This window comes from Phyllobates terribilis, unplaced genomic scaffold (assembly GCF_046119375.1).
Source record: "Phyllobates terribilis strain yellow unplaced genomic scaffold, ASM4611937v1 Scaffold_131__1_contigs__length_4997060, whole genome shotgun sequence".
NCBI classification, from domain to species: domain Eukaryota; kingdom Metazoa; phylum Chordata; class Amphibia; order Anura; family Dendrobatidae; genus Phyllobates; species Phyllobates terribilis.
In genome coordinates this window covers 1,955,001-1,979,361 of record NW_027362891.1, presented here as the reverse complement: position 1 = coordinate 1,979,361, position 24,361 = coordinate 1,955,001, and positions in this window count along the sequence as shown.

The following is a 24,361-nucleotide window of genomic DNA, read 5'->3' as shown; positions in this document are numbered from 1 at the left end:
CAGATGGGGGGTTGTAGTCTCCGAGCGGCTGTGACCCGGCCCCGTGCCCAGGGCGTCAAGCTCAGTGTTATGTGGCAGTCCTACAGATGTTACTAAAGTTCTTTTGTGTCGACTACGCCACCCGTTGTGATGCGGTCACTGTGGCCGCCGCTGCAGCAGGGTCCGCTGAGGCTGATGGTGGGTGCGCAGCTTGGTGAAATAACCCCCAACGGGAGGGGTATAGCCTCAGAGGGGACAGGCGCAGAGGATGGGGGTTGTGGTGGTGTAGTGCAGACGGCAGTGAAGACAGAGTCGGGTTGTGCAGTTAAGGGTGTTTACTTACTGCAGATGTTGTACTGGTCACTCCAGCTGCTAGTGACCACCCGAGCCGTGCTGCGTCCACCAGGTCCTGGATCCAGCCAACCCCCAAACAAGTCCGGAGCGTGGCCCTGAGCTCTCCCTCTGTCCTTTCTTCAGCCGTCCCCACCAGTGATCCACCTAGGTCCAGCTCCCTCGGGCCTTCTGTTGGGACACCCTTGGCCCTGGGTTCCCTGACCCTTCATGTGGTGTGCCTTCGGGGTGAATGTGGTGGGTGACCGTGACAGACGCTGCCCACGGTCTCCGGTCTCTGGCTGGGGATTGTTTTTACCCCCACCAGTTTGGGTTCCGGTACCCTTTTGCTGACTCCTCACCCGGTGCTCTAATTTGGGTTCTTGGGTCCCTTCAGTCTTCCCCCCTCTGGGTCTTTCTCTTTCTTCTCCTCTCTCACTCTGGGTCTTGGTCTTTCTTCTCTCCTCTCCTGACTTGTTCTCTGCAGCTGACTCACTTCCTGCATCTGATCCTCTGCATCTGACTTGTCCTCTGCGTCTGACCCTGATTCTAGTTGGTGCCCACCTTATATACACCCTCTATGTGTGAGCTCAGGTGACCAGCACCCAATGAGCTCCTATCACTACCCAGACTGCACCCCCTATCTGCCCCTACACTACATGGGATGTACCACCCCCCTCCCACTCCAGCCAGGAACAGACTCGGTCGTACCTGCACATTTCTAAGTGGGAGTACCGTCGGCCTGTTCCTCGAAAATGGGATGTATGTAGTGCATGCAGCCTACCGAGCTCAGTTCCACACTCCTTCCTTACCCGGGAGTGGAATATCACACCTCTGGGTTGAGGTGCAATACCCCTGTAGCAGCCGAATCCTCAGGGTGCTACATTCCCCCCTGGTAAATCACAGCACGTCCTCGGGCTGTAAGACATAAATAACACCAAAAACATACAAAATTTTCATATAAACATAATAAACATATAAAACACTATATAAATAACATATCTTAGCAGATAAAACTTTCTCGTCGTCTCTTGTTTCTGGTTCCTCCTCCGGACGCTGTGCACCGTGTGTCCGGGAAAAGTGCGACAGTCTCTTAGAAAAAAAAAACTGGTTTTCCTATAAAACCGGTAGGGGGCGCTTTAGGAAGCGCAACTATATACAGGGGAAGTTGGCCGCTCTCAGTCCTCGGCCAGGTAGAGGGAAGGGAATGGCTGCTCACAGTCCTCAGCCTGTAGGATGAAGGGGTTAACGGGTAAACAGTTCACTGGTCCCAACGGGGACTATTTTAGCAGCAACGGTTCACTGTGCCCCGACAGGCAACTATATACAGTCTCTACTCCCGTCCTCAACGACGGCTCCCTCCTGCTTTTTCTTAGTGATACGGTGTTGCTTCAGACCCGTCCGGGTCCTCTGGCTCCTCCTCCCCGTACCGCAACTCCTCCTCCGTCAAGCGGTGTACGTGGAGGGCGTAAGGTCCTTTGGCACACTTGTGCCGGGTGAAAGTGACCTCGTCTCCGACGTAGAGGTCACGGCCTTTGTGACCTTCCGGCAGGTGGGACTCGACGTCCCTGCGGGTCACAAAAACGTCACCGCGGTTGTTACGGTCCCGAATAAAGCCCCACCCATGCTGCGGGTTGAACTTTATCACCGTCCCGATGGTGCGGGGACAGTGCGCTGCACGGGGGTTCCTCCTAGTCCGGCTCTTCTGCTCCGCGCTCCGGATTTGGGCCTGTTGTTCTCTGACCCGCCTCTCCTCCCGTTCTCTCGCAAACTCTGCTAGCTGCTGACGACAACACTCAGTACGCTCAGCGGCGACTGCCCGAGTTTCTCCGGTGAACCCCATCAAATCTTCTCCCGTGGGGTCCCACACGAATTGGGCTTCTTCTAAAGGAGGCGAGACCCGAGTCACGGGCTTCGGAGCCGGGATCAGGGGCTCACACAAGGGCCCTAGTCTTTGTTGCCGCTCCAGCTCATGGTATCCTTCGGGCCAGATGAAGGGCCGCCCGTCCGGCCATGTGAGCTGGCTGAAGAGGTCCTCCCCCAGGTGTGGCACCCTTGGTATTACGGGCGCGGTGGTGGTGGCGCCCGGGTTGCCCAGGCCTTGCGGCCAGGCCTGGGGCACCTGGAAGGTGAAGGGCACCGTTAGGACGGCGGCGCCCTGGGCTACCTGGCCTTGCGGCCAGGCCGGAGGCTCCGCGGAGGTAGGGGGCGCTGTTGGTGGTGCGGCGCCCGGGGGTACTAGGCCTTGCGACCAGGCTGGTGGTAATTCCTGCTTTGTCACGCTCCGGATCGAGGCGCGTGACGTCACAGGGGTCGCTGCGGCGGCTTCCGGTCGGGGCCTAGTCCATAGCGGTGACATGGCGGCTACGGGCACAGCAGGGGGACTTTCGGGCTCTGCGACGGGGAGCTGGGGCAGGTAAGCGGTGTCACGGCTTGGGGTATAGGCATCCCCTTTACCTGCCTCCATGCGTTCGGCTCCCTCCTCGGCGCCGTCTCCGGCCTTGGGTCCTCCCGCGCCATCCTCAGAGGCGGTCTGCTTCCTCTTCCAGGGTAGCGTGCTCCGTTGACTGGTCTCAGCTTGCTGGGTCATCTCCCGGCTCCACTCCGCCAGTATCTCGCGCTGTACCCGGGCCATCCTCCGTGCGAGGCCCTCCAGGGCAGTCTGTGCACACTCCCGGTCTCGGGGGAGCTGCGCTAAGATCTCCGCTAGACCTAGCGGGGTTGTGGACTCTAGCAGGCTCCTGACCATCGGGTCGGTGCTGCTCTGCTCTTCTTCTAGCAGGCTCCTGGCCAGCGGGCCGGTGCTGCTCTGCCCTCCTTCCTCGGTCTCTAGCAGACTCCTGGCCAACGGGCCGGTGCTGTTCTGCTTTCTCTCCATCTCCGGGTGAGCTCCTTCGCTACTCCTCGTTAGACCTCTTGCCTCCGGGTGCGCTCGCTCCAGACTGCTCCAAGCGACACCCATCTTTTCTCTTCTCTTTCGTCTCCTCCCACTTCGAGGGCGGTCCCGGGGCAACTCGGTGACTGTCAGCTCCAGGGGTAGTTCTTTCACGCTGACAGACACCTCCAGCATCACAGTCTCTGTTGGTGGGGGCGGTTTCCACTTTTGGCGCCATTTTCTGTCCCGGCCCACGATGGGAGGTGGCCTCTTGCCCTCCTTTGGCACGCCCATAATGGCGTCCGCTGCTCTTCCAAGGCGGGAAATCTGCGGTTTTGGCGGGAAGCGTCGCCCAGTGGCGGGAAACTCTGCAGATGGCGGGAACAAGTTGGAAATGGCGGACAATCGGCGGGAAACGACTGGTGATGGAGTCCGATGGCGTGGACCCTCCGGAACCGGCGGGAGACTTCTTTCTGAGGTAAACTTGCACTTTTCTTCAGGCACGCAGTACCCGGGTGTTGCGGGCACGTAATCCTGCCGACTACGCCAAAGTTGACGCGCCCCCTGGGACATATTCCTTTTTGAGGGGAATACCCGGCACCGGATCAGATGGGGGGTTGTAGTCTCCGAGCGGCTGTGACCCGGCCCCGTGCCCAGGGCGTCAAGCTCAGTGTTATGTGGCAGTCCTACAGATGTTACTAAAGTTCTTTTGTGTCGACTACGCCACCCGTTGTGATGCGGTCACTGTGGCCGCCGCTGCAGCAGGGTCCGCTGAGGCTGATGGTGGGTGCGCAGCTTGGTGAAATAACCCCCAACGGGAGGGGTATAGCCTCAGAGGGGACAGGCGCAGAGGATGGGGGTTGTGGTGGTGTAGTGCAGACGGCAGTGAAGACAGAGTCGGGTTGTGCAGTTAAGGGTGTTTACTTACTGCAGATGTTGTACTGGTCACTCCAGCTGCTAGTGACCACCCGAGCCGTGCTGCGTCCACCAGGTCCTGGATCCAGCCAACCCCCAAACAAGTCCGGAGCGTGGCCCTGAGCTCTCCCTCTGTCCTTTCTTCAGCCGTCCCCACCAGTGATCCACCTAGGTCCAGCTCCCTCGGGCCTTCTGTTGGGACACCCTTGGCCCTGGGTTCCCTGACCCTTCATGTGGTGTGCCTTCGGGGTGAATGTGGTGGGTGACCGTGACAGACGCTGCCCACGGTCTCCGGTCTCTGGCTGGGGATTGTTTTTACCCCCACCAGTTTGGGTTCCGGTACCCTTTTGCTGACTCCTCACCCGGTGCTCTAATTTGGGTTCTTGGGTCCCTTCAGTCTTCCCCCCTCTGGGTCTTTCTCTTTCTTCTCCTCTCTCACTCTGGGTCTTGGTCTTTCTTCTCTCCTCTCCTGACTTGTTCTCTGCAGCTGACTCACTTCCTGCATCTGATCCTCTGCATCTGACTTGTCCTCTGCGTCTGACCCTGATTCTAGTTGGTGCCCACCTTATATACACCCTCTATGTGTGAGCTCAGGTGACCAGCACCCAATGAGCTCCTATCACTACCCAGACTGCACCCCCTATCTGCCCCTACACTACATGGGATGTACCACCCCCCTCCCACTCCAGCCAGGAACAGACTCGGTCGTACCTGCACATTTCTAAGTGGGAGTACCGTCGGCCTGTTCCTCGAAAATGGGATGTATGTAGTGCATGCAGCCTACCGAGCTCAGTTCCACACTCCTTCCTTACCCGGGAGTGGAATATCACACCTCTGGGTTGAGGTGCAATACCCCTGTAGCAGCCGAATCCTCAGGGTGCTACACATGCATCCTACATAAGGGGCATAATGGGGGCATTACACTGTGTGGGGGCATCATACATACTGCATAAGGGGTATAATGGGGGCATTACACTGTGGGGGGCATCATGCATACTGCATAAGGGGTATAATGGGGGCATTACACTGTGGGGGGCATCATGCATCCTACATAAGGGGCATAATGGGGGCATTACACTGTGTGGGGGCATCATACATACTGCATAAGGGGTATAATGGGGGCATTACACTGTGGGGGGCATCATGCATCCTACATAAGGGGCATAATGGGGGCATTACACTGTGTGGGGGCATCATACATACTGCATAAGGGGTATAATGGGGGCATTACACTGTGTGGGGGCATCATACATACTGCATAAGGGGTATAATGGGGGCATTACACTGTGGGGGGCATCATGCATCCTACATAAGGGGCATAATGGGGGCATTACACTGTGTGGGGGCATCATACATACTGCATAAGGGGTATAATGGGGGCATTACACTGTGGGGGGCATCATGCATCCTACATAAGGGGCATAATGGGGGCATTACACTGTGTGGGGGGCATCATACATCCTGCATAAGGGGCATAACACTGTGTGGGGGCATCATACATCCTGCATAAGGGGCATAATGGGGGTGTAGCACCCTGAGGATTCGGCTGCTACAGGGGTATTGCACCTCAACCCAGAGGTGTGGTATTCCACTCCCGGGTAAGGATGGAGTGTGGAACTGAGCTCGGTAGGCTGCATGCACTACATACATCCCATTTCCGAGGAGCAGACCGACGGTACTCCCACTTAGAAATGTGCAGGTACGACCGAGTCTGTTCCTGGCTGGAGTGGGAGGGGGGTGGTACATCCCAAGTAGTGTAGGGGCAGATAGGGGGAGCAGCCTGGGTAAAGATAGGAGCTCATTGGGTGCTGGTCACCTGAGCTCACACATAGAGGGTGTATATAAGGTGGGCACCAACTAAGAACAGGGTCAGTTGCAGAGAGGAAGTCAGTGAGCAGAGGAGAAGAAAGACCCAGAGTGAGAGAGGAGAAGAGAGAGAGAGACCCAGAGGGGGAAACAGCAGAAAAGGACTCCAAGAACCCAACTTAAATCCCCGGGTGAAGAGTCGGCACAGGGTACCGGAACCCAAGCTGGTGGGGGCAAAAACACACCCCAGCCAGAGACCGGAGACCGTGGGCAGCGTTTGTCACGGTCACCCACCACATCCACCACGAAGGCATACCACGTGGAGGGTCAGGGAACCCGAGGCCAAGGGTCTCCCAACTGAAGGCCCGAGGGAGCTGGACCTGGGTGGATCAATAGTGGGGACGGCCAGAGAACGGACAGAAGGAGAGCTCAGGGTCACGCTCCGGACTTATTTGGGGGTTGGCTGGATCCAGAACCTGGTGGACGCAGCACGGCTCGGGAGGTCACTCGAAGCTGGAGTGACCAGAACATCAGCAGTGAGTAAACATCCTAAACTGCATAACCCGACTCTGTCTCTGATTGCCGTCTACACTGCATCACCACAACCCCCATCCTCTGCACCTGATCCCCCTGAGGCTATACCCCACCCGTTGGGGGTTATATCATCAAAGCTGCACCTACACCATCAGCCTCAGCGGACCCTGCTGCAGCGGCGGCCACAGTGACCGCAACACAACGGGTGGCGTAGTCGACATTAAGAACTTAGCAACATCTGTAGGACTGCCACATACAACTCAGTTTGACACCCTGGGCACGGACCGGGTCACAGCCACTCGGAAGACTACAACTCCCATCTGATCCGGCTCCGGATATTCCCCCTAAAGAATATGGCCCAGGGGGCGCGTCAACTTTGGCGTAGTCGGCAGGATTACGTGCCCGCAACACCCGGGTACTGCGTGCCTGAAGAAAAGATCGCATTTACCTCAAAAAGAAGTCTCCCGCCGGTTCCGGAGGGTCCCCGCCATCGGACTCCATCACAGATCGATTCCCGCCGGTTGTCCGCCATTAACAACTTTTTCCCGCCATCTGCAGAGTTTCCCGCCACTGGGAAGCGATTCCCGCCATTTCCAAAGGTTTCCCGCCTTGGAAGAGCGGACGCCATTATGGGCGTGCCAGAGGGTGGCGAGAGGCCACCTCCCATCGTGGGCCAGGACCGAAAATGGCGCCAAAAGTGGAAACCGCCCCCACCAACAGAGACTGTGATGCTAGAGGTGTCTGTCAGCGTGAAAGAACAGCCCCTGGAGCTGACAGTCACCCAGTGGCCCCGGGACCGCCCTCGAAGTGGGAGGAGACGAAAGAAAAGAACGAAGATGGGTGCCGCCTGGAGCAGTCTAGAGCGAGCGCACCCGGAGGCAGGAAGCCTGGAAAGGAGTAGCAGAGAAGCTCACCCGGAGATGGCGAGAGAGCAGAGCAGCACCGGCCCGCTGGCCAGGAGCCTGCTGGAAGAAGAGCAGAGCAGCACCGACCCGTTGGTCAGGAGCCTGCTAGAAACCACGACCCCACTAGGCCTAGTGGAGGTCCTTGCACAGCTCCCCCAAGACCGGGAGTGTGCACAGACTGCCCTGGAGGGCCTCGCACGGAGGATGGCCCGGGTACAGCGAGAGACATTGGCGGAGTGGAGCCGAGAGATGGCCCAGCAAACCAAGACCCGGAGCACGCCAGCCAAGATGAGGAGACAGACCGCCTCTGAGGACGGCGCGGGAGGACCCAAGGCCGGAGACGGCGCCGAGAAGGGAGCCGAACGCATGGAGGCAGGTAAAGGGGACGTCTATACCCCAAATCAGGACACCGCTTGCCTGCCCCAGCTCCCCGTCGCAGAGCCCGAAAGTCCCCCTGCTGTGCCCGAAAACGCCATGTCACCGACGCAGACTAGGCCCCAACCGGAAGCCGCCGCCGCGACCCCTGTGACGTCATGCGCATCGACCCCGAGCGTGGCAAAACAGGAAGTAACACCAGCCTGGTCGCAGGGCCTAGAATTCCCGGGCGTCGCATCACCAACAGCGCCCCCTACCTCCGCGGAGCCTCCGGCCTGGCCGCAAGGCCAGGTAGCCCAGGGCGCCGCCGTCCTAACGGTGCCCTTCACCTTCCAGGTGCCCCAGGCCTGGCCGCAAGGCCTGGGCAACCCGGGCGCCACCATCACCGCGCCCGCACCCGTAAAACCAAGGGTGCCGCGTCTGGGAGAGGACTTGTTTGCCCAGCACACGTGGCCGGACGGGCAGCCTTTCATCTGGCCTCAGAGGTATTATGAACTGGAGCACCAGAGGAGAGTTGGGGCCATGTGTGCACCCCTGATTCCGGCTCCGAAGCCCGTGATAAGGATCTCGCCCCCGCTTGAAGAGGCCCAATTTGAGTGGGACCCCACCGGAGAAGACCTAATGGGGTTCACTCAGGAAACCAGGGCAGCTGCAGCGGAGCGTGCTGAGTGTTGCCGACAGCAGCTCGAAGAGTTTGCGAGGGAGCGGAGAGAGAGGCGGGTCCGGGAACAACAGGCCCAAATAAGGAGCGCCGAGCAGAAGAGCCGAACCAGGAGGGACCCCCGTGCAGCGCACAGTCCCCGCACCACCGGGACTGTAATAAAGTTTAACCTGCAGCATGGGTGGGGCTTCATCAGAGACAACAACACCCCCGGCGACGTCTTTGTCACGCGCAGAGACGTGGAGTCCCATCTGCCGGAGGGGCACAGAGGTCGTGACCTTTACATCGGGGACGAGGTCACCTTTACCCGGCACAAGTGTGCCAAAGGACATTACGCCCTCCATGTGCATCGCCTGACAGAGGAGGAGCTGCGATGTGAGGAGGAAGAGCAAGAGGATCCGGACGGGTCTGAAGCTGAGATCCCCAAAGAAGGAGCAGGAGGAAGACGTTGTTGGGTACAGCGGAGTAGGTGCTGTAAATAGTTACCCGATCGGGGTATAAAGAAACTGTTACTGCAAATATAGTCCCCGTTGGGACCAGCTGAGTGAGCTGTTTACCCGTTTACCCTTAATCCCACAGGCTGAGGACTGTGAGCAGCCATTCCCTTTCCCTCCTTAACTGGCCGAGGACTGAGAGCGGCCATACCCTTGTACATAGTTGCGCTTCCTAAAGCGCCCCCTACCGGTTTTATAGGAAAACCATGTTTTCTAGAAAGACTGTCGCACTGTACCCGGTCACACGTTGCACAGTGACCGGAGGAGGAGCCAGAGGCGACGAGAAAGTTTTATATATATAATGTTTTATATATTTTATATGTTTATGAAAAATTTGTATGTTTTGGTGTTATGTCTTACAGCCCGAGGACGTGCTGTGATTTACCAGGGGGGAATGTAGCACCCTGAGGATTCGGCTGCTACAGGGGTATTGCACCTCAACCCAGAGGTGTGGTATTCCACTCCCGGGTAAGGATGGAGTGTGGAACTGAGCTCGGTAGGCTGCATGCACTACATACATCCCATTTCCGAGGAGCAGACCGACGGTACTCCCACTTAGAAATGTGCAGGTACGACCGAGTCTGTTCCTGGCTGGAGTGGGAGGGGGGTGGTACATCCCAAGTAGTGTAGGGGCAGATAGGGGGAGCAGCCTGGGTAAAGATAGGAGCTCATTGGGTGCTGGTCACCTGAGCTCACACATAGAGGGTGTATATAAGGTGGGCACCAACTAAGAACAGGGTCAGTTGCAGAGAGGAAGTCAGTGAACAGAGGAGAAGAAAGACCCAGAGTGAGAGAGGAGAAGAGAGAGAGAGACCCAGAGGGGGAAACAGCAGAAAAGGACTCCAAGAACCCAACTTAAATCCCCGGGTGAAGAGTCGGCACAGGGTACCGGAACCCAAGCTGGTGGGGGCAAAAACACACCCCAGCCAGAGACCGGAGACCGTGGGCAGCGTTTGTCACGGTCACCCACCACATCCACCACGAAGGCATACCACGTGGAGGGTCAGGGAACCCGAGGCCAAGGGTCTCCCAACTGAAGGCCCGAGGGAGCTGGACCTGGGTGGATCAATAGTGGGGATGGCCAGAGAACGGACAGAAGGAGAGCTCAGGGTCACGCTCCGGACTTATTTGGGGGTTGGCTGGATCCAGAACCTGGTGGACGCAGCACGGCTCGGGAGGTCACTCGAAGCTGGAGTGACCAGAACATCAGCAGTGAGTAAACATCCTAAACTGCATAACCCGACTCTGTCTCTGATTGCCGTCTACACTGCATCACCACAACCCCCATCCTCTGCACCTGATCCCCCTGAGGCTATACCCCACCCGTTGGGGGTTATATCATCAAAGCTGCACCTACACCATCAGCCTCAGCGGACCCTGCTGCAGCGGCGGCCACAGTGACCGCAACACAACGGGTGGCGTAGTCGACATTAAGAACTTAGCAACATCTGTAGGACTGCCACATACAACTCAGTTTGACACCCTGGGCACGGACCGGGTCACAGCCACTCGGAAGACTACAACTCCCATCTGATCCGGCTCCGGATATTCCCCCTAAAGAATATGGCCCAGGGGGCGCGTCAGGGGCATTACACTGTGTGGGGGGCATCATACATACTGCATAAGGGGCATAATGGGGGCATTACACTGTGTGGGGGCATCATACATCCTGCATAAGGGGCATAATGGGGGCATTACACTGTGTGGGGGCATCATGCATCCTGCATAAGGGGCATAATGGGGGCATTACACTGTGTGGGGGCATCATACATACTGCATAAGGGGTATAATGGGGGCATTACACTGTGGGGGGCATCATGCATCCTACATAAGGGGCATAATGGGGGCATTACACTGTGTGGGGGCATCATACATACTGCATAAGGGGTATAATGGGGGCATTACACTGTGGGGGGCATCATGCATCCTACATAAGGGGCATAATGGGGGCATTACACTGTGTGGGGGCATTGTACATTCTGTATAAGGGGCATAATGGGGGCATTACACTGTGGGGCCAGTAAAGGGGCCCTTTACTATGAGAACAATACGTTTCCTCCCTTCCTGTCTCCATAGTTGGGTCGTATGTATCTATTACAGGAAACAGAACAAAAACCTTATGATTCTTATAAAGGGGCAACACAAGACCCCAAAAGAGTCTCTGTGCTCAAGGGGTTAATGCCCCCTGCGCCCAGTAATCGGGGATCCCCACATACCTCCACCTGCAGAGCCGCCACCACATATATGGCTGCTCTGTGCGCACAGGAGCTGTGATGAGGTCACAGGAGGGGAAGAGTCAGGGGTCACATGATCAGGGGCCTCAGTGGATGTGTGACACCCCAGGGGTCTGGTTGCCACAGTGATAGAGATATTATGTCTGAGAGCAGGTGGGAGGTCCTTTGGTCAGGGATCCTGTGCATGCCACACCTCCTGCCCAGTCTTGGGAGGGGAAGGACTTCCCCTATATAAACCTGGGGCTGAGGCAGGGTAGGGAGTTCTGAGAGGAGAAGACAGGGAGCAGAGCTGCTCTATGGGCTCTGCTCCACAGGCAGGCCCTGTCCAGGGGCCTGAGCCTGGAGTCAAGGAGAGTAGAGACAAGAAACAGTCATATGAAGAAACAGCAGAAGCTCAGTGGGAGCAATACTAATACGAGTCAGGGGCTGGCAGCTGCAGAGCTCGCCCTGACTGAGAAGCTTTCTTACCGGACCCGGCGTCCGAGGCTGTGGGGACTAACTCTTACCCAGCAGCAGAAGCCGACCGGCAGGGGATTTCAGGTCCTCAGGCCCAGAAACCCGAAGGCACGGTCACACGCGTGGGACCAGCACCGCCATCGTGGAGCGGAAGCCATTAGAAGGCCCCGAGTCACCGGCCATACGGGTGAGCACCACACGGTACACTCAGGGACGTGGGCTACTTATATCCGCTTCTAGCAAGGTAGCCAGAAGAGTACAGTCAGTTTGGGAGGCCTACAACTCCGCCTGGCCAGGGGAGATCCCATCTGCTCAAGGACTGACCAGGCCCCGTTCGCTAGCAAGTACTCCGGGAGGGTCTATCGTTGTTACCAGTAAAGACCCTGAATTACACCGCACCGTCTCTGAGTGGTTCCTGCTACCCCCATTTTCCACGTCGGCTGCCCTGAGGCCATACCCCTCCCGTTGGGGGTTATACTATCACGCTGCACAATTCTACACCGGCCTCAGCGGTCTGCCCTGCAGCGGCAGCTCCATAGCTGCAAATCAACGGGTGGCGTAGTCGACACTCAAATAACATCTATCAAGACTGCCACACACTGAGTTGACTCCCTGGGCACGGACCGGGTCCCCGCCACTCGGAGACTACAACCCTCATCTGATCCGGTTCCGGGTAAGCCACGTGCGCGAGACGCTGCGCGACACAGCAGGCCCAGGGGCGCGTCAGATGCAGGACTCTGCTGTGCTGGTTGTCATGGTGCTGGATGAGCTGAAGTTTATGTGTGGGGTCAGGAGTAGTGTTGAGCGATACCTTCCGATATCGGGAAATATCGTATCAGATTGGATAGGACCGATACCCAAAAGTATCGGATATCGCCGATTCCGATACCGGAAACCAATGCAAGTCAATGGGACACTAATATCGGAAAGCCATCCCAGCGTGAGAGAATTCTCCTGATTGTTTAAAAGCCGGCGGGCGGTAAAAAGCCGCCGGCTTTTAAACAATCACACAGCCCCATACTGCTTCCCCGCAGCCTCCCACCCCGATCCTGCGCTCCCCCCGCCACCTCCCATCCCGATCGTAAGTTAGGACCGGGCGGGGAGCGCAGCACCAAGGAGCAGGGAGCGAAGGACCCGGGCGGGGAAGCCGGCAGTGAAAAGACTACACCGCCGGCTTTCCCGTTCTGTGCTGCGCTCTCCCGCCGGTTATTTCAAATGAACAGCTGAGGTATCAGGTGATGCTGATCAGCTGTTCATTTGAAGTAGCCGCGGTGCCCTCAGAGGGTTCATGTGAGTTCATGCTTCACTGCATGAACTCACATGAACTTTCCCACGGCCGCACAGGTCAGCCTCACCTCCCAGACCATCAGACCCATCATGATTGGTGTGTGCGCAGGTGTCTGTGCGATGTGTGCGGGTGTGTGCGCGATGTCTGCGGGTGTCTGCGTGCAGGCAGACATAGGCTAATGTGACACTACTACTCCCATCGGCCTATGTCTGTCCCCCGTCCACTTGTGCCAGAAGGATCAGCTCGATGGGAGCAGTAGCTATTTTAGCTGCCCCATATGTTATTTTTGCCCCTATACATCTTTTATGTTTTTAGGCCCCCCATATATTTTTTTTGTTTTTGGTCCCCAATAAATTTTAAATACATTTTTCATTGGTGGCCAGTGGTTACCTAAAATAAATTAGTTCATACATTACCTGTCCCCGCCGATCGCCACCTAAAATAAAGTAAAAAATAAAAAACTACACCTATACTCACCTAGACACCTAATTCCCCGAAGCCATCGATCTCCTGTAATAAAATATAAAATAATAAACCACAACCTTATCCTTACCCCTCCGTAGTAGTCCACGAGTGTCCCACGAAGATCTCCAGTTTAGAGCAGCCACATAAAATGTGACCGCTCTAAACCACTGCCGCCGCTAGAATGACGGGGCCGTAAAGCAGCCCCATCATTGCATAAACCGGTGTCTAGGTGAGTATAGGTGTAGTTTTTTATTTTTTACTTTATTTTAGGTGGCGATCAGGTAATGTATGAACTAATTTATTTTAGGTAACCACTGGCCACCAATGAAAAATGTATTTAAAATTTATTGGGGACCAAAAACAAAAAAAATATATGGGGGGCCTAAAAACATAAAAGATGTATAGGGGCAAAAATAACATATGGGGCAGTTTAAATAGCAGGATCAGGCTGATGGGAACTACTGCTCCCATCGAGCTGATCCTGCTGGCACGAGTGGACGGGGGACAGACAAAGGCCGATGTGAGTAGTAGTGTCACATCGGCCTATGTCTGCCTGCACGCAGACACCCGCAGACATCGCGCACACACCCGCACACATCGCACAGACACCCGCGCACACTCCAATCATGATGGGTCTGATGGTCTGGGAGGTGAGTCTGACCTGTGCGGCCGTGGGAAAGTTCATGTGAGTTCATGCAGTGAAGCATGAACTCACATGAACCCTCTGAGGGCACCGCAGCTACTTCAAATGAACAGCTGATCAGCATCACCTGATACCTTAGCTGTTCATTTGAAATAACCGGCGGGAGAGCGCAGCACAAAACGGGAAAGCCGGCGGTGAAGTCTTTTCCCTGCCGGCTTCCCCGCCTGGGTCCTTCGCTCCCTGCTCCTTGGTGCTGCGCTCCCCGCCCGGTCCTAACTTACGATCGGGATGTGAGGTGGCGGGGGGAGCGCAGGATCGGGGTGGGAGGCTGCGGGGAAGCAGTATGGGGCTGTGTGATTGTTTAAAAGCCGGCGGCTTTTTACCGCCTGCCGGCTTTTAAACAATCAGGAGAATTCTCTCACGCTGGGATGGCATTCCGATATTAGCGTCCCATTGACTTGCATTGGTTTCCGGTATCGGAATCGGCGATATCCGATACTTTTTGGGTATCGGTCCGATCCAATCCGATCCGATATTTCCCGATATCGGAAGGTATCGCTCAACATTAAGTAATACATAAGAATAATATGTACTATGTCTGACCACTACAAACACTCATCTGAACTGGTCCAAGTGCTGTCAGGTTTTTTCACGGGCAGCACTTAGACAATACGGTCGTGTGAATATAGGCTTATGATGCATCTGGTAATAAACATGTTAAGGATGGGCCGCTACTCATGGGCCACTGCTGTGTGCTTGCCCCCCAGGCTAAAATGTGCCAGCCAGCCCCTGCTGCACCGGGTGCCAGAAAACCTAGATACACCTTTGGAATAGGTATCCTGCAAAGTAAGGATGGGGTTTGGTGTTTTTAAATGATTTTATTGACTCTGTGCATTTATATTTTGTATCAATAATATGATATGGTTATATATATCTTCTGGATATCAGGAGGGCTTATCCCTGTGCCTTGACTCTCTCCTTCTCCTTCGATGTCCTGTATAGGCCAAAAAAAACTACGCGTTTCGAGGACTCACAGTTCCTCTTCGTCAGCTTCTCGCTGGTAGTCAAACTGGTAACCTAATAAAGTCCAAACGCCCCCCACAAAGATAATACAACCAAAGAAATGGAGGAAGATCCAATACTAACAAGACGGTGCAAAAGGACATATGGAGGTGCAATAGAACTAAGATAGAATTCCAATAAGAATAGACTGTGTGTGAAAAAAATAATAATAAAAAAGACTTTGTTCAAACTTTCACAATTAGTTAAAAATGAATAAAAATTATATACTTATATTTCTGATGGCTATAAAAAACAGTCTGTTAATCAGTGTATATTACCAGGATAGTATAAATTCGGCACTTAGTACCATCCAGAGATAAAAAGGAAAAAATGAAGGAGAAAAATAAAAACATTATATAGTATCTCCAATAGGGGTATCAATGTATAGAAACAAATACATATATAAAATAGGTGGATTCAAAGGAATATATCCAAAAGACATATTATATTGATAAAATATAAGGAGGTTCATAAAAGTGCAATGTAAATGTTCAATTGGTACTGGGATAAAAAATACATACAGTATATACCGCTGCGAGTTGAAGGCATACAGCTGACTCTCGTGATTAAGGCCCTTCAGAGCCAAGCTATTTAATGTGAAGATCCATTTGGATTCCATCCGCGACATTAATCTCAGGTAATCACCTCCCCTCCATTTTCTGGGGACTAATCGGATCCCACAAAACTTAGTGTCCTTATAAGATTGGTTGTGGAACTTCCGGTAGTGCCGGGACAGTGGATGCCCTTCAAAACCTTCATTCATGTTGATAAAGTGTTCCTTCAGCCTTTTGATAACTTGCGCTTTGTACAGACATCTCCTCCTGCCAAGGCATAAAAAGGGCGTGGCTTGGGGTGTGGATAGGGGCGTGGCCAGACTACGCGTGCCGCATGGTTTCGCCCTCTTTCTAGTCCTCATAGGTTGGCGGTATGCTTGTACTGAGGAGATCTGGGATATCAGTGATTAGGTCCCATATTGTGCACTGTAAGGTCTGGAAAAGCTCCTTCTATCCGTCTCTGTAGCACCAGAGGAAGAACAGAGGGGAAAAGACAGGATTTTCTACATGTCGCGTTATGTAGATGTTCTGCAGATTTATCACAACCGTCCACAAGAAGAAACTGCCATCACAGAGCCGCCTTTAGCTGTTGGAAAAGTTTAAACTTAGTTTTGAATAGTTGCTATAGCTAACAAGGACTTTCTATTGATGCTGGGTCACATGATGCTGGTGCTGGGTGATGTCATGTGACGGAATGTTGTGGGTGATGATGTCACAGAGGGCGTTGTGATGTCACCCTTGGGGTATATAAGGGGGCTCCATCCACCTGGAGCTCATATCTCATTGGCCATATCTTGGTGCTGAGATACCCCCTGGAGACAATGAGGATCGCCATATTGTTTCTGTGCTGTACCCTGTTCTACCCTGTGAATTACCATAGGCTGCCGGTGAGTACCTGTCTATTATTACATATGGAGGACGTTTAGAATCAGCTGCGGCAGGGGAAGGGGATGGGGAGGGGGGTCCTGTAAGAATTTACCTGCGGGAATAAGAGGTTATGGCAGGGAAAGGAGCTTAGGAAGTGACAGTCAGAGGGGATATAAGTGTGGGGTGACCCCTCTGACTCCCACATTCCTGCCTTGTCCTTGTAGTGATTAATGACTTTGGTGTTGTCCCTTATATATCACTTTGCAGTCACCAGTGATCGCTCCGCACTGTGATCCTAAACTACAGTCTCATTTACCTTTTTGCAAACGCCCAGAAGGGGAGGAGTGACATCACACCCATGTGAGCAGATCCCGCCCACTTTTACTGCAGTCGTAATGCGAGCTAGCTGTATTCTGTTTTCATGGAAATATCAGCAGCTGCTCCCCCTAGTGTTTACAAGATGAAAACATCAAAAGAGTTAAAATATTTTTTTCAGATTTTATACCATTAAAACCTTTTTAAATATATATGTGTATTTATATATAAATATAAATACTTTACAATTTTACAATTGTAAAAAAATTGCTGACACTTTCCCTTTAAAAGATCTAAAGACGTTCTGCTTCATGTGCCATTGTGACCAATCACAGCACAGATTATATTTTTTAAACTTTTCTTGAAAAACTGAAGCTGCTCCGTGATTGGAAATCATGTGGAAGGGTTCTCTTTTAGACATTTAGTTAGGTCCAAAGTATCAGTGACATGATGGATAGAACTGTGCAATGATGTCACAGAGGGCTTTGTGATGTCACCCCTGGGTATATTAGAAGCCTCGGCCCATCTGCAGCTTGTATCTCATTGACCATACCTTGGTGCTGAGAGACCTCTGGAGATGATGAGTATCATCCTATCATTTCTGTGCTTTACGTTGCTCTACCCCCCACATTACAGTACACTGAGGGCGAGTATGTTCTCATCAATATGGAGGTCACAAGGATCAGCTAATGAGAATATCGCCTCTTGCAGGACTTCTCATACTGGACACGTGACCGTCCGTCATATGAAAGTCCAACTGTAAATAATATTCCATGGACCCTGGAGGTGAATCCCAAACTTCTTCCTGATCTTCTCAATGGGATATTTCTGAAAGTTGCTTGATAATGTATCCATCACTGTATAATAACAAGGGCTCTCTGTTTGACTGGATTGGGTATAAATATACAGGACTTTATTATGTTTTTTTTCTTTATTATAGGATGACCCACTACCCGTGGATCTCAGAAGAAGCACCTATCAAGCTTCCATCAATCTTCCTCTTTGGCTCTTCCGTGACGCAGTTTTTGTTGCGGTGATGACACTACTGACAATACTAGAGTATTTGGCCTTAAGTCTTGTCCTGAGCAAGTGGGCAATGTCTGAACCTGGTGAAACAATCAGAAAACTCCTGAGAACAAAACCATTCTGAAGGAACAAAGTGCTTGTAAGGAGCCGATTTGCATCCCTCAGATTCAGAAGCAAGACTCCAGGAGAACACCTGTCCTGCCCAATGGCAAATGTTCTACTCCATCCATGGCTCCTGCACCGCAGGATGCGAAAAAGGTTCCTAGTTGCAACTATAAAGTGGCGTTCAGTGATATTGTCTGGGTCAGAATGATCCCTCACAACAATATAGGAAGAAGAGCTCGAAGTTCAACGGAGCTTAAAGAGAGGTTACTGATTTTTCAGAGAAGCCAACAACCCAGAATTCCAGAGCCAAGAGCACCAGAACCTAGAACACCAGAACCTACCATGTCAGAACCTAGTATGTCAGAACCTAGAATGCCAGAGCCTGAAATGCCTACAACACCTCAACCCAAAATCAAGAGGAGAAGATGTTTCCTTAGATGTCTTAGAGGCGAGGAAGATTGAGAAGGCAACTGCTTGAACTTTCCCATTGCTCGTGTTTTCATCACAGGTTAGTCCTATACATGCTGTCTGATGGGCACCATCTTACTACATACAATGCAGCATTGCACCTGAAATCGCATGGATATTTTGTCACACACTTGCACTTTAGCACCTTATCATATGGCGCATATATCTATGAACGCTTTGCTAAGTATCACTGTCTAGTATGTGCTTCTGATGAACCTATTTTAGGAAAACGTGTCGAGGTTTGGCATACTATGTACTTGAGTTTGGCGTACTATGTGCTTGTTGGTAAATTCTATTGCCATCTATAATCTACTAGATATTATAATGTCTCTGGTGGGATGCCCCATGCCGAATTGTTGATAACTGACTATGAGCATTGTCCTCTATTTCTTATCTACTATGGTTACAGGTTGATGTGAAGAGAGCTGTGCCATTGGTAGCGATTTTTCTACTGATTTGTCAGTTATATTTATGTTAGTTTAGCAAATTTCTGCTTGTAGGGTCTAATGTTTTACCATAGTGTATGTTCTGTGAGCTAAATTGTCATACTTATGCACTAGATAGATTATAAATTGTGATGCTTATGTACAAGATAGATTATTAGTTTAATCGGTGATTTTTTAAATATTTTTTAGCATCAGGAGACTCAAGAATCGCATCTTACAGAAGACAAGAAGCCTAAATGCCGAAGGGTGATGACCTGTTGATGGCCCACAGCTGGAGGGTCATTACCTCTTGATGGCACAAAACTGGACAGAAGATAAAAACATTTGATGGCACACAGCCGGAGGGTGATGACCTATTGATGGCCATAGCCAGAGGGTCATTACCTGTTGATGGCACACAGCCGGAGGGTGATGATCTATTGATGGCCATAGCCAGAGGGTCATTACCTGTTGATGGCACACAGCTGGAGGATGATGACCTATTGATGGCCATAGCCAGAGGGTCATTACCTGTTGATGGCACACAGCCGGACAGAGGATAATTACCTGTTGATGGCACACTGCCGGATGGTCATTACCTATTGATGGCACACAGCCGGAGGGTGATGACCAATTGATGGCCATAGCCAGAGGGTCATTACCTGTTGATGGTGCACTGCCGGATGGTCATTACCTGTTGATGGCACACAGCCGGATGGTCATTACCTGTTCATGGCACACTGCCGGATGGTCATTACCTGTTGATGGAACACAGCCGGAGGGTGATGACCTATTGATGGCCATAGCCAGAGGGTCATTACCTGTTGATGGCGCACTGCCGGATGGTCATTACCTGTTGATTGCACACAGCTGGAGGGTGATGACCAGTTGATGTCGGACTGCCGGATGGTCATTACCTGTTGATGGCACACAGCCGGACAGAGGATCATTACCTGTTGATGGCACAAAGCCGGTCAGAGGATAAGATCTTTTGATTGCATACACCGTGTCCCTCCCTGATAACAGGGAACCCTGGGGAATACTCGTCATCTTGATCCCCCACTGACTAAATACTTGCTCCACCTCAGCCTACACCATCATGGAGGACACTTCCACCTGTGTCCACTGTAAGGTTCGACTTTCTTTTATCATTTCAGCAGATTAATAAACATCATAAAGCTGTAAAACTATCGAGTAATTTATTATAAATTATTATAAAGAAATATAAAGTATAATAGATAGCTATAGAGGGCACAGAAGACGACTAACTATAGTAAGCATGGTATCGCCTGATATATACTGTATATTCTAGATGGCGCTATTACACTAAATACATCACAACCTCCAGGGTGATATTACCGTACAATGTGAGATCACTAATAATGGCCACAGATTATGAGAAAATGACCAGCTCCATAGTCCTGGAGTTATTATAAATGTCTCTAGTGTGAGGCAGGGACTGGACGAGTGTTGGAGGGAGGTATATTCCCCCAGGACGTCCTTTATGTATCCATGCTGTAGAATCTGCCGTATACTTCTGTTCTAGCAGTCAGACATTTCACTCTGCAAATCACAGGCTCAACATTGTGTAAAACTACCACCGTATATAAGAGCACTCAGAATAAAAACTAGCGGCATGCCGTGCACTGCCCACGTCATGTGTACGGGATACAGGACCTGCAGGACCTGGTACGGCCATTATAGTTGATAGATTAATGATACCTGTGCAGATGAAGGGAAAAAAATATGTGCAACAGCAGGAGGAGAAAGTCTCAAAATGTAATTTGAAGAGTATAATAGAGAAATGGGAAACTTCTGGAGATGCAGATAAGTGGTACCAGGGCGAAACGTAAGTGCAGTCAGACAAGGGAAAAGTGCAAATGATCCAGCGTAAAGGTTTGTTTAGTAGAAAAAATGTTAAAACTTAGCTTTTATTAGCCATATAAAACACTGCTCCACAAAGAATACAGCAAATGTGCAACTATCATAGCTTACAGACCTACACGTTTCAACAAATCATGTCTTAATTATGGCCCTACTACTAGAATGACAAAAAGGCATATATATATATATATATATATATATATATATATATATATCCACGTGCCTATATGACCTCCCTACAACGCCTGGGCATGCTCCTGATGAGGTTGCAGATGGTCTCCTGTGGGATCTCCTCCCAGACCTGAACTAAAGCATCCGCCAACTCCTGGACAGTCTGTGGTGCAACGTGGCGTTGGCGGATGGAGCGAGACATGATGTCCCAGATGTGCTCAATCGGATTCAGGTCTGGGGAACGGGCGGGCCAGTCCATAGCTTCAATGCCTCCATCTTGCAGGAACTGCTGACACACTCCAGCCACATGAGGTCTGCCATTGTCCAGCATTATGAGGAACCCAGGGCCAACCGCACCAGCATATGGTCTCACAAGGGGTCTGAGGATCTCATCTCGGTACCTAATGGAAGTCAGGCTACCTCTGGCGAGCACATGGAGGGCTGTGCGGCTCTCCAAAGAAATGCCACCCCACACCATTACTCACCCACTGCCAAACCGGTCATGCTGAAGGATGTCACTCTCCACGGCGTCTCCAGACTCTGTCACGTCTGTCACATGTGCTCAGTGTGAACCTGCTTTCATCTACGAAGAGCACAGGGCGCGAGTGGCAACTTTGCCAATCCTGGTGTTCTGTGGCAAATGCCAAGCGTCCTGCATGGTGTTGGGCTGTGAGCACAACCCCTATCTGTGGACGTCGGGCCCTCATACCACCCTCATGGAGTCGGTATCTAACCGTTTGTGCAAACACATGCACATTTGTGGCCTGCTGGAGGTCATTTTGCAGGGCTCTGGCAGTGCTCCTCCTGTTCCTCCTTTCACAAAGGCGGAGGTAGCGGTCCTGCTGCTGGGTTGTTGCCCTCCTACGGCCCCCTCCACATCTCCTGGTGTACTGGCCTGTCTCCTGGTAGCGCCTCCAGCCTCTGGACACAGCCAGAAGTTTGGGACCACCAGAAGTCTTCCTAGACCTGGCCGTCCAGCCAAACTGAGCAATCGTGGGAGAAGAGCCTTGGTGAGAGAGGTAAAGAAGAACCCCAAGATCACTGTGGCTGAGCTCCAGAGATGCAGTAGGGAGATGGGAGAAAGTTCCACATAGTCAACTATCACTGCAGCCCTTCCCCAGTTGGGCCTTTATGGCAGAGTGGCCAGATGGAAGCCTCTCCTCATATGAAAGCCCGCATAGAGTTTGCTCAAAAACACATGAAGGACTCCCAGACTATGAGAAATAAGATTCTCTGGTCTGATGAGACGAAGATAGAACTTTTTGGTGATAATTCTAAGTGGTATGTGTGGAGAAAACCAGGCACTGCTCATCACCTGCCTAATACAATCCCAACAGTGAAACATGGTGGTGGCAGTTGTTAGAACCCTCCTGTTAGTTTTTTCTATTTTGTGGTCATGTGACCTTCTGCCTATTTATTCCAGCTCCGCCCTTCAGGCTTTGCTGGACTTCAGTGTTACTTTGACTCTTAATCTAGCCAGGTGCTTTGTACCTACTGTATCTCTCTAGTTTGTTTGGTCCTTGGACCACTAAGTACTTTTGTCTGTTTGTCTTCTTCTGCTACTACTTCTGCCAGGAGGTGTCCAGTTTTGTCCCAGTCCTTAGTTCTTTTAGGGACCCCTCCCTTTAATCTATAGGTCTGTGTTCAGATTAGCCGCGGACATAGGCGGGTCTGTTTGCAAGGAACAGGTTGCCCGCTGCATCGTAAGGAATCAGCTTAGTCCTATTGTATGGACAGATTTCCTCTCTTTCCTTAGTTCTTGTAGCAGATCATAACAGCAGTATCATGCTATGGGTGTGTTTTTCAGCTGCAGGGACAGGACGACTGGTTGCAATTGAAGGAAACATGAATGCGGCCAAGTACAGAGATATCCTGGATGAAAACCTCTTCCAGAGTGCTCTGCACCTCAGACTTGGCCAAAGGTTCACCTTCCAACAAGACAATGACCCTAAGCACACAGCTAAAATAACAAAGGAGTGGCTTCAGAACAACTATGTGACCATTCTTGACTGGCCCAGCCAGAGCCCTGACCTAAACCCAATTGAGCATCTTTGGAGAGACCTGAAAATGGCTGTCCACCAACGTTTCCCATTCATCCTGACGGAACTGGAGAGGATCTGCAAGGAAGAATGGCAGAGGATCCCAAAATGCTGGTGTGAAAAACTTGTTGCATCATTTCCAAGAAGACTCATGGCTGTACTAGCCCAAAAGGGTGCTTCTACTCAATACTGAGCAAAGGGTCTGAATACTTATGCCCGTGTGATATTTCAGTTTTTCTTTTTTATTAAATTTTGCAAAAATTTCTTCATTTCTGTTTTCTTTCAGACAAGATGGGGTGCAGAGTGGACTTTAATGAGAAAAAAATGAACTTTTTAGAATTTACCAAATGGCTGCAATGAAACAAAGAGTGAAAAATGTAAAGGGGTCTGAATACTTTCCGTACCCAGTGTACATGCATGGAAATAAATGCAGAATTATATTTCTTAATACTGCAGTATCAGATCCTGTCTTGAATTTAACCCCTGTGGTATCCAATGTGAAAATCCACAGGGACTCCCCTGATGAATTACAATTGAGGAAATCATGAATTTTATATTCTCTATCATTACTTAAGGACATAAAACTATCTGTTTTAACCGCATGTAGACACGCTTTGCACCGATTGGCTCCACATCTGAAGAAACCTTTTGTGCTGAGCCAATTTGGTTGTACAGTATTAGTCTCACTCAGGGGTGGATTAAGAGTAGCAAGGGCCCCCTCCACACACCTGATTTATCACGTGACATGTCACATGATCCCCGTGATAGATCATGTGATAGTTCACGGGAAATTAATTTGGCATAATATTAATTGTGCTGCCCCATCTGAGAGCAGCACAATATTGGGGCAGATACCCTGATTCCAGCGATGTGTCACTTTTTCAGCTGCTTGTTGTCATTTTGAGAAAATCACCGTTTTATCTGCTGCAGATCTAGCAGCTCTCTGAATGCTGCGCTCTGTATAGCCCCGCCCACACCACTGATTGGCAGCTTTCTGCCCATGCTCAGTGTACACAGAAATCTACTGATCAGTGATGGGGGTGGGGTCCTACAGAACTTACTAGTCATCTAGTAATAATTACCTTCTGACAAATCAATGATTTTATCAAAACAACACTAAGCAGCCCAGTAAGTGACACATTACTGGAATCAGTGCCTCTAACCCTACATTATGCTGCTCTCAGATTAGGTGGCAAAAACCTGATGACAGATTCCCTCTAAAGGAGCTGTAAACACAAAAAAAGTTTGTATTAAAAAATACAAGCCATTTGTTAAATTAACTTTTTTTCATTGTTAATTCACATTAGACTGTATCTTCAACACTTTTGTCAGCAGGTCTTATTACAGACTCTGAATAGGGCAGCTCTCTCCCTCTCCCTCAGCAGAAAGTCACAGCATGGTTAAAAAACGGGATCTTTTATGATTTTCTCATAATAAATAAAAAGGGACATGCAAGTCCTCCAAACTATTTTCCGTTTCTGTATA